Consider the following 9722-nt stretch of genomic DNA (forward strand, 5'->3'; position numbering starts at 1 on the left):
ACCCAACCACACAAAGAAACTATACCTGGGATCAGTGGGAAGAAAGAAAGATGTCTTGAGATGGAGAGGGAGAATAATAATAATAATGATAATAATAATATAATAATAATAATCGCTATTATTATTATTTGCCTCCAGGGTTATCACTGGGGCTCAGTGCCTGCACTACAATCCCACTGCTCCTGTGGCCATTTTTTTCCTCGATTTTTTGGATATGACAGAGAAACTGAGAGAGGAGGGGGAGATAGAGAGAGAAAGAGAAAGACAGACAGACACCTGCAGACCAGCTTCACTGCTTGTGAAGTGACCCCCTGCAGGTGGGGAGGCTCAAACCAGGATGCTTGCACGTGTCCTTGTGCTTTGCACTATTTACACTTAACCCAGTGTGCCAGCACCTGGCCCCGAGAATTATCCTTTATGATGAGGAGGAAGGTGAGAAGGTAAAGGATCCACACTAAAGCAAGAAGAAGTATCCTGCATGAAGCCCAGTAGCAAGAAGGAATGTAGTAATGAGAAGGCCAGCATGACTGGACTAGAGAGGCTGAGGTGGACAGTGATAAAGAAGAAGCACAATTTCTAGACTACGTGGAAGTTGTAGGTTATTACAGACATTTTCACTTTGTCAAAAGAGTGTGAACCCAACTGTGAATTCTAAGCTAGGAGACTGCTAAAGTTAGATTTTTCAGTTTAGAGATGTGGATAGAGTAAATGCAGGAAGACTGGTGGGGAGGCTATTTTCCTTGTATTAGCGTAGAACTCTTTTTGTGAAAAACAGAGGATGTCAACTCAAGTCATTTAACTGAGTGCTTCAGGAAAGCCATGACCAACAATTATTTAGATCACTGGTGAGTTGATGGGTGAGACAACAAAGACTTCAAGAAAAACTAAAAATAGTCACTGTTCAGGCTGCAAGTGGGCTTTAGGGACACTGCTACCCTATTTACCACCTCACTGGTCATGGTCCCACCACTGATATGGCCAAGTCACTGTCTGTTTCTCTTTAGGAGTTTTCTTTTCTCTCTTCCATCTATCTCCTAACAAGTTTCTTTAGAATTTTTCATTTAAATTTATCAGGGATACTGGACTTACTAATTACTGTTGCCCATTATTGAGGGTTCTAAAGCCAATCTGTTATACTGTTAGCCTCCCTCATACCAGGAAATGACCATTACCTGCCTCATGATTTAACTTTACCAAAATCTAGAAGCGATTTTCTTAGTACAGTGCTCTGGGTGGTTTTGTAACAAGCCTTTCTAATAATTCTGAGGGATTAGAGCTTTTGGTAGTGATTAAAAAGAGATTCTGGAGTAGAAAAACCTGAGTTCAAATTTCTGACAGCCACTTATCTTGATTTTTACAACTGCTAAGTCTATGACTCTTCACATGAAGTTATAAAAGCTGGATGCATTAGTGTTGATAAAGGACTTGGTATCAATGTCTCATACACAAGGTACATTCAGTGATTACTAGTCAGAGAGAGGCTGATGCTAGAGATGACTGTGCTGTCAAGGCAGGACATATACTCCTACTTAGATGCCACCAGAGTCAGTCATGAGAGACTTGTTCTGTGGGCAGGATTAGAAAACTATATGTGGATGTTGAGAGAGCTTAGATACTGAAAACAACAACATTGACCACAACAACATGGAAGACAGTATAACCTTTAGTCCTGATGGGGCAAGAACAGGAGACTGTATTACAAAGCCATTGAAAGTTGAATTCTTGGAGAGATGGCCACTTGACAGAGCTGTGGTTGAAAGATATCAGTCCCAGCAAAGGGACTGGGGAATAAATGGCTCAGACTCTGGTCTCCAGGCTAGGCTTTGCATCTACTATCACAGGAGGAAGGGAGCTCTGATGGTAGAATCTAGAGAAATCAGTGCCCTGGGGCATTGAGAAGAGGAGGCAATAGAATGGGAGGAAAGCGCAACAAATGGACAAGAAACAGCAAGATGATGGTGATAGTAGATATGAAATACTGGTAACTCCCCTCTCCAGAGCTCTGGTCCACTGGGGAAAGATAGAAACAGGATACAGGTATGGATCAGCCTGCCAAAGCCCACATACAGTGGAGAAGCAATTACAGAAGTCAGAACTCCTACCTTCTGCTTCCCCAAAACAACCTTGATACACACTCCCATTGGGGGAGAAGTGATAGGAGGAAGAAGGTAAGTGGGCTCTGAACTCCAGCTCCATCAGCACCCAGAGAGTGAGAAGGAAAAGGAGAAGGACATATGGAGTTAGTAATATTGTCATGAGTGGCCTGGAGGGGAAGAGAGGATTGGATCAGGAAGAAAAATGGCGCAATTATGCATAAATATAGACAGTTGTAGAGATGATGGTTAGCCCATGTCTACAACCTTAGGGGACCTGTGGTACCTTGCAGTGGGGAGAATGAAGATTCAGAACCCTGGTAATGAGAATGGAATGGATTTATACCTCTGTTGACATGTAATTTTGTAACTATTAAATCACTAATAAAATTTTTAAAAAGTTAATCTTTAAAAAAATACTGGTAATAATGTTATATTGATAAGTGCTCATCAGAATCAGATAGGACCTGGTGTTCTCAAAAAGACATAGAAACATCTACATACAGTTCAGATGATACTGTATTATTTTCCCCTTCATTAGAATCTCAAATGATCATGGAATATTTAGGCTGTTTATACATAGTATCAAGTCATCTAGGGAAAAGATAAAAAGGCCTGTCTTGCCTTTGACAGTGTGGGGAAAGAATCTGATGGAATATGATGGAATGGAATATGTAGCTGCTGCAAACAGGGAATTGACAAAGCACCTCTTGCAGTTTTATTTATTTTTTAATTTTTTTCTTTTGTGTATGTTAATTTATCTATTATTGGGTAGAGACAGAAATTGAGAGGGGAAGGGGAAATAGAGAGAGAAAGAGACAGAGAGACACCTACAGCCCAGCTTCACCACTCTGTGAAGCTTTCCCCCTGCAAGTGGAGACTAGGGGTTTTAACCCGGGTCCTTGAACACTGTAATGTGAGCACTTAACCAGATACACCACCACTTGCTCCCCCCAACCTTGTGGTTTTATTGGACTTGCCTGAAGGTTATAGCACTGGGTTTTGGTAAACTAGTCTAGCAGATTAGAGACAGCATAAGCTAAACACTGAATGATACCTGAGGTTTGATAAATTATTTGGGGACAAAAATAGTGTCATTATTGAGAAGTTTCTTTTTTTTTAAATTTTTTATTTAAGAAAGGATTAGTGAACAAAAGCATAAGGTAGGGGGGTACAACTCCACACAATTCCCAACACCCAATCCCCATAACCCACCCCCTCCCATGGTAGCTTTCCCATTCTCTATCCCTCTGGGAGCATGGACCCAGGGTCGTTGAGGGTTGCAGAAGGTAGAAGGTCTGGCTTCTGTAATTGCTTCCCCGCTGAACATGGGCGTTGATTGGTCGGTCCATACCCCCAGTCTGCCTCTCTCTTTCCGAATAGTGTGTGTCTCTGGGGAAGCTGAGCTCCAGGACACATTGGTGGGGTCTTCAATCCAGGGAAGCCTAGCCAGCATCCTGGTGGCATCTGGAACCTGGTGATTGAAAAGAGAGTTAACATATGAAGCCAAACAATTTGTTGAGCAATCATGGATCCCAAGATTGGAATAGTGGAGAGGAAGTGTTAGGGAGGTACTCACTGCAAACTCTAGTGTAGTCCCGCTTTCAGGTATATATTTTGCAGTAGTTTATGGATACGTGTGCACATAAGCTCTCTCTCACAGAAACTGGTGTATATCTAGGTTATGGGACTTTGTTAGAAAGTGAATTACCTGAGATGAAATTAGAGTGTACTATTAAAGGAAAGGTCTCACCCGAGTAATGAAGCTGAAGGGTTGTCATTCCACACGTGAAGTCTCTGGATACAGTCTGAGGTGAAGCATGTTGAGGTGGCAATCGTTGCTTTGGTTAGGTTGTGATCGGCGGATGCAATATTATTTGGTTTGGATTGGGAGATGCATACGGGAAAGTGGGCCCTGTCCAAGGGTTCCAGGACTGGGGGGAGTAGGGGCTCTATAGTGAAGATGTGAGGTTCCTGCTGTCTTAGGGTTCAAAAAGACAATCAATAGTTAATATTATCATCACATTATTTGTTAATTGGGTTAACTTTGAAAAGTCCCTTTGTTATGGTTTGCTGTACAGTACCCAGTATCTTGTATATAGCTGTGCTATTGGAAGCTTCTAATCTACTTGGTCTAGGCTTTTGAGAGAGTCCGCATATCAAATACATAGCCTATATATTAAAAAGATTCAGTTTGTCTTTTGAGAAACTTTGAGACATACAATTGATTTCCCCCTCTCATATTAATTAACTACTGATTTATATGTCTACATTTTGCTAGGAGTGTACATAAACACCATTCCCACCACCAAAGGACTGTGACCCATCCCTCCCGCCCACTCCCACCCCCCACTGGCCCAGGAAGCTACATGTCTACCCCTCACCACTGGGTTTTTACTTTGGTGCCCTACTTACAATTTGATCAGGTCCTGCTTTTAGTTTCCCTTTCAGATCTTCTAAGTCAGCTTCTGTTGATGAGTGACCCATCTTGGACAGAGCTAGAAGGAATTATGTTAAGTGAACTAAGTCAGAAAGATAAAGATGAGTATGGGATGATCCCACTCATCAACAGAAGCTGACTTACAAGTTTCTTTTTTTTAAACCAGGTTCGCTCTCAATTTGGTTTACTGTCCTGCTCCCTGTTCAGTCAAAATTTAATAGCAGATAATAGAAGTGAACTTCTTGGAGACTTGCCTTTGATAGATTGGCTTATGTTTTTCTTCTGATGCTAACTTCTTCACTGAGGTCTCTGAAAGTTCAACAGCTCCATGAATTACAGTCTGGGCATCTTAAATTTTCTTGAGGTTATGCATATAATTTTATGTATGTGTGCATTTCCTGGAATAAGAATCTAATTTATCTAAATATCTTATAACTGCTGTAAGTCATTGCTATTGTGGTCTTCAGGATGGTTGTATTGTTGACTTGAGAAGTGTGCCAATTCAGGACACTTAGTTTTTACTTAGCGTGTAGCTAAAGTATGTTTTAAGTAACTGGTTTTTGTGTTACTTGTTTAGTACATATTTCTTTTTAGTCTTGACAACCACTAGAAATTATAATTTACAAAAGAGGAAAATAATATTAAGAGGGATTCAACTTCTTATTTGAACTCTATGGCTAACACATGGATAAGCATATATTCAAACCCAAAGCTCAGAGTTTCTCACTTGGAATTTTTTTTTTATTACAGCATGTTGTTTTATTCCACTGTGTGATTACTGAAAATAGAACTGCAGTTTTTTAATATTTATTCATTCCCTTTTGTTGCCCTTATTGTTTTATTGTTGTAGTTATTATTGTTGTTGTTATTGATGTTGTCATTGTTGGATAGGACAGAGAGAAATGGAGAGAGGAGGGGAAGACAGAGAGGGGGAGAGAAAGACAGACACTTGCAGACCTGCTTCACCACTTATGAAGCGACTCCCCTGCAGGTGGGGAGCTGGGCGCTCGAACCGGAATCCTTATGCCGGTCCTTTTGCTTTGTGCCATCCGCTCTTAACCCACTGTGCTATGACTCCCCAGTTTGGTTTCTAAGCGACATTCACGCTCTATAAATCCTATGAAAAATATTACCAGGATTTTCTAGTCCAAATTATACTTTTATTTTTCTTTTTTAAAAAGTGTTTTATTTATTATTTATTGGACAGAGATTGTGAGACATTGGAAAGGAAGGTGAGATAAGTAAAGATGAAAGAGAGGAAAGGAGAGAGAGAGGGGGAGAGAGACAGACAGACAGACAGAGAGACGAGTGGGAGAGGGAGAGACCTGCAGGACTGCTTCACCATTTGTGAAGCTTTCCCCTTGCAGAGTGGGACCAGGAGCTTGAACCCAGGTCCCTGTGCATTGTAACATGTTTACTTAACCAGGTGTGTCACTGCTCAGCACCCCCCCCCATTATCCTTTTCTTTCTCTCCATATATATATATATATACTAACACTTCTGATAATCTGATAATCTGCTTCGCATTTGTGACTAGTTAGGGTATCTATTTTCTACTCTCTAGATTGTTGACATTATAACTATAATAATAGTGAATTAAATTGATTTAAAGCCTCCTAGATGACAGACATTGTGCTGTGCACTTCACGTGCCCCTAACTTTTAATTCTTAGAGCACTCTTGGTAGCAATATTAGATTATTTACATTGTGCAGATAGATGTCGTGCATAGATCAGGGCTTGCCCAAGAGCATAAGGTGACTAATATATGGGATTTAAGTGCAGATCATTTTTATTTGAGTGATCAAAACCAGTATCTTCTCAAGCAGTGAATTTATTAAAGCTTTTGAATTCAAAGGAACTCACACAAGGAGTGAAGTTGAAGAGGCTTGAATCATCTCAGTTTGGGTCCACCATCCATGAAGGCTCTCCTACCACATACTCTGGTGGTTACTAAGGAGAAAATACTATTGAACACACTGTCCCACTCGTATTCTAATCTTGTTTTTGATAGTATCCTTTCTTCAACTGGGCAAGAACATTCCTTAGTTTCAGAAAAGTTTCACCTCCAACTAAATATGTCTTCAATTCTATTAGTAAAGATGCTCCTTTTCTTCCCAATAGGAAACCTGATAGGAATAATTTAGTTTGCTGAGTTCTTCAATTTTGCTGCCACAGACTCTGTTGGATAACTATAATAATACAAAGTTGGGCTCTGGGCATAGAGATTACTCGCATTGATTTTTTTTTTCAAGGTCTAATCTAATTCTGCTATCCTATAGTCAACTCTATTCTTCTTTTTCATCTACAGTAAAAGGAGATTAGAAATGTGCTTTCTCTTATGTATACAGGCAATGGAAATCTGACTTTCTGCTGGTAAAGTGATTGAAGTCATTGAGCCTTCTCAGTCATTCCAGTTTTTCTTAGAAACTGGTGCAAAACGAGAGTAAGAATGACTAGTGTCAATGCTGCTCTCCATCTCTCCCTTCCTTCCTTCCTTTCATTCATTCATTTTTCCCTTTTTTCTACTTTCTTTCTACCATAGCACTGCTCAGCTCTGACTGTTGGTGGCACTAGGGATGGAACCTGGGTCTCTTTGTGTGAATTCCTACATAATACCACTGAGATCGTTCTCTGACCCACAAGATTGTTCCTATACAATTTTACAGTCCACCTCTGTAATCTTCCTTTTAATGAGTCTCTACTAATTATATGCTAGAAGTTTTTTTTTTTTTTTGCCTCCAGGGTTATCGCAGGGGCTTGGTGCCTGTACCATGAAGCTACTGCTCCTGGAGGGCATTTTTTTTTGTTGCCCTTGTTGTTACAACCCTTGTTGTTGTAGTTGTGTGCCTTAAAAAAAACCTAAACAATTTTTATAAAATTTACCATCTGAAATCATTTTCCAATGACATTGTTTACATTGCTGTACATACATTGCTATCATCCATTTCAGGAATGCCTATCATCTTGTAAACTGAAACTCTGAACTCTGTAAACATGAAACAATAATTCTTTCTCCATTATATGTATACAGCATTTTTTTTTTTTTTTTTTACATATTTACTCGTTAGCAGACATTGGGTTGCTTCTAATTTTGGCTACTGTGAATAAAGTTGTTATGAATACTTATTGAAATTCGTGTTTACAATTCTTTTGGCTATGTACTCTGAAGTTAAATTTCTGTAATTTTGTTTTTTTGTTTACCAGAGTACTGCCCAGCTCTGGCTTGTGGTGGTACAGAGGATTGAACCTGGGACCACAGAGCCTTTGACATGAGAGACTTTTTACATGACCTCTATGCTATCTCTCCCACCCAAAGTTAAATTCCTGAAGAACAGCTATTCTATTTTCTAACTGTTTTGATGAATCACCATATTGTTTTTATAGTAGTCACAGCATTTAATTTTTATAGATTCACTTATCTATTTTACAAGAGAAAGCATGAGAGAACAAGACTAGAACACCATTCTGAAATATGTGTTGGATATTAAACTCAAGGCCTCATTTATGTAAGTTCTTGGTTGCACCATTCAATATTACCACCAAGAGTTCTGTACATTTCATTTTTCCACATCCATGTCTTGTTTTTGAGAGTAGCCATTTTAATTAGATAGTATTCACTGTAGAAATTTTTGTTTCCATAATTTTCAGTGAAATTGAGCATCATTTCCATGTGATTATTTGAAATTGCATATATTCTTGGAGAAATGTCTATTTCAATTCTTTGCTCACTAAAAAAATAAGTTTTTAGCTTTGTTGTTGTTGCTGCTTTTGAGTTGTAGCAGTTCTTAATATATAGTAGAAAAGTCATGCTTTATTACCCCCATTTAATCCTCATAAGAGTGTGAAATGTAACTCAAGTTGATAGCTGAGGTCTCCAAAATTCACATAGAAAAGCCAACCAGCAAATCATTTCCTAAACAAATTATTTCTTGAGCACTCACTATAAGACTGACATTGTTAGACATAATGAGAACAAAAAAAGAAAATAAAAAAGAAAAAAGAAAGAAATACTGAAAACACATCATTTCAATAATTGCTGCTTTGCTATTTGCACGATTTAGGTTCAAACTATACCCCATCACACTGGGAAAAAACAAATAAACAAACTTTGGTTCTGTGATCACTGTCATGATCTCTCTGCTTCTCTGGCTTTATCTAAAAAAAAAAAAAGTAGTGAGACTATAACAGTGAAACAAAATGGACAGAGTCCTGCCCTACATCCTACATTATAGTAGATACACACTAAGTAAGAGAAGTACATAAAAGATAGAATAGTTATGTTTTGAGACATTCCTTTAGCCATCTACAAAGGCAGATCTACTAGGAATTAAGTTCCCTTAGTAGGGAGGAGGATGGGAACTTCATTATACTAAGTGTGGGGAGAAGTCAAGGTGGCCTGTCTGATATCAGCTGGCAACATAGTTGATCAGGGATCTGACATGTTACACCCCTGGAGGGTGTCCTCCTTCACAGACCTCTCAGACACAATGGTGATGTGTGGGTGGGGCCCCATTACAGCCTGGGGAAGACTAGTCAGACTCTTCTGGGCACAGTTGGGCACAGTTGTCTATGAAGCTTTTTTACTTCTGCATAGAAGTCTATTTTCTAATAGTTGTTTTTTTGTGTGTGTATGTGTGTGTCTTGCCATGCCGTCTCTTTCCTGTTTCTTTGGGGCTTGTACAGTTTTATGGTTTGGGTGACTTCCCCACTGCTCAATCTTAGGTGAGGCAAAAAGAGATCCTTATGGTACTGAGGTCTACAGAAGTTTGTCTTCTTTTCCCCCATTTTGTACTTTCATGTTGTCTGTGTGATTGACAGGGGTTGGGGAAAACAGTATACTGTATCTTCTCATAAATCCTTATATAATCTGAGAAATAATAATTTAAATACTTACTGTATAGTTATGAGCAGTCTCAGCTTAATTGGTCGATTGTTTTCCAAACCAATGCTACATGATGCTTCTTTGTCAATAATATAATCTGTATTGATGTAACTCCTCTGCATTTCTGTCATTCTCCCAGTTGCCTTCATGTCAGAGGTGTGAGTATTCACTCCCTCCAATAAGTTTCTTTCCCTTTCTTTCTTTCTTTCTTTCTTTCTTTCTTTCTTTCTTTCTTTCTTTCTCTTTCTCTCTTTCTTATTCTTGCAATTCTCCTCCTCCTTCTGTTAGATACATAGAGCAAGTTAT

Source organism: Erinaceus europaeus, chromosome 12 (genome assembly GCF_950295315.1).
Source record: "Erinaceus europaeus chromosome 12, mEriEur2.1, whole genome shotgun sequence".
In the NCBI taxonomy this organism is placed as follows: Eukaryota; Metazoa; Chordata; class Mammalia; order Eulipotyphla; family Erinaceidae; genus Erinaceus; species Erinaceus europaeus.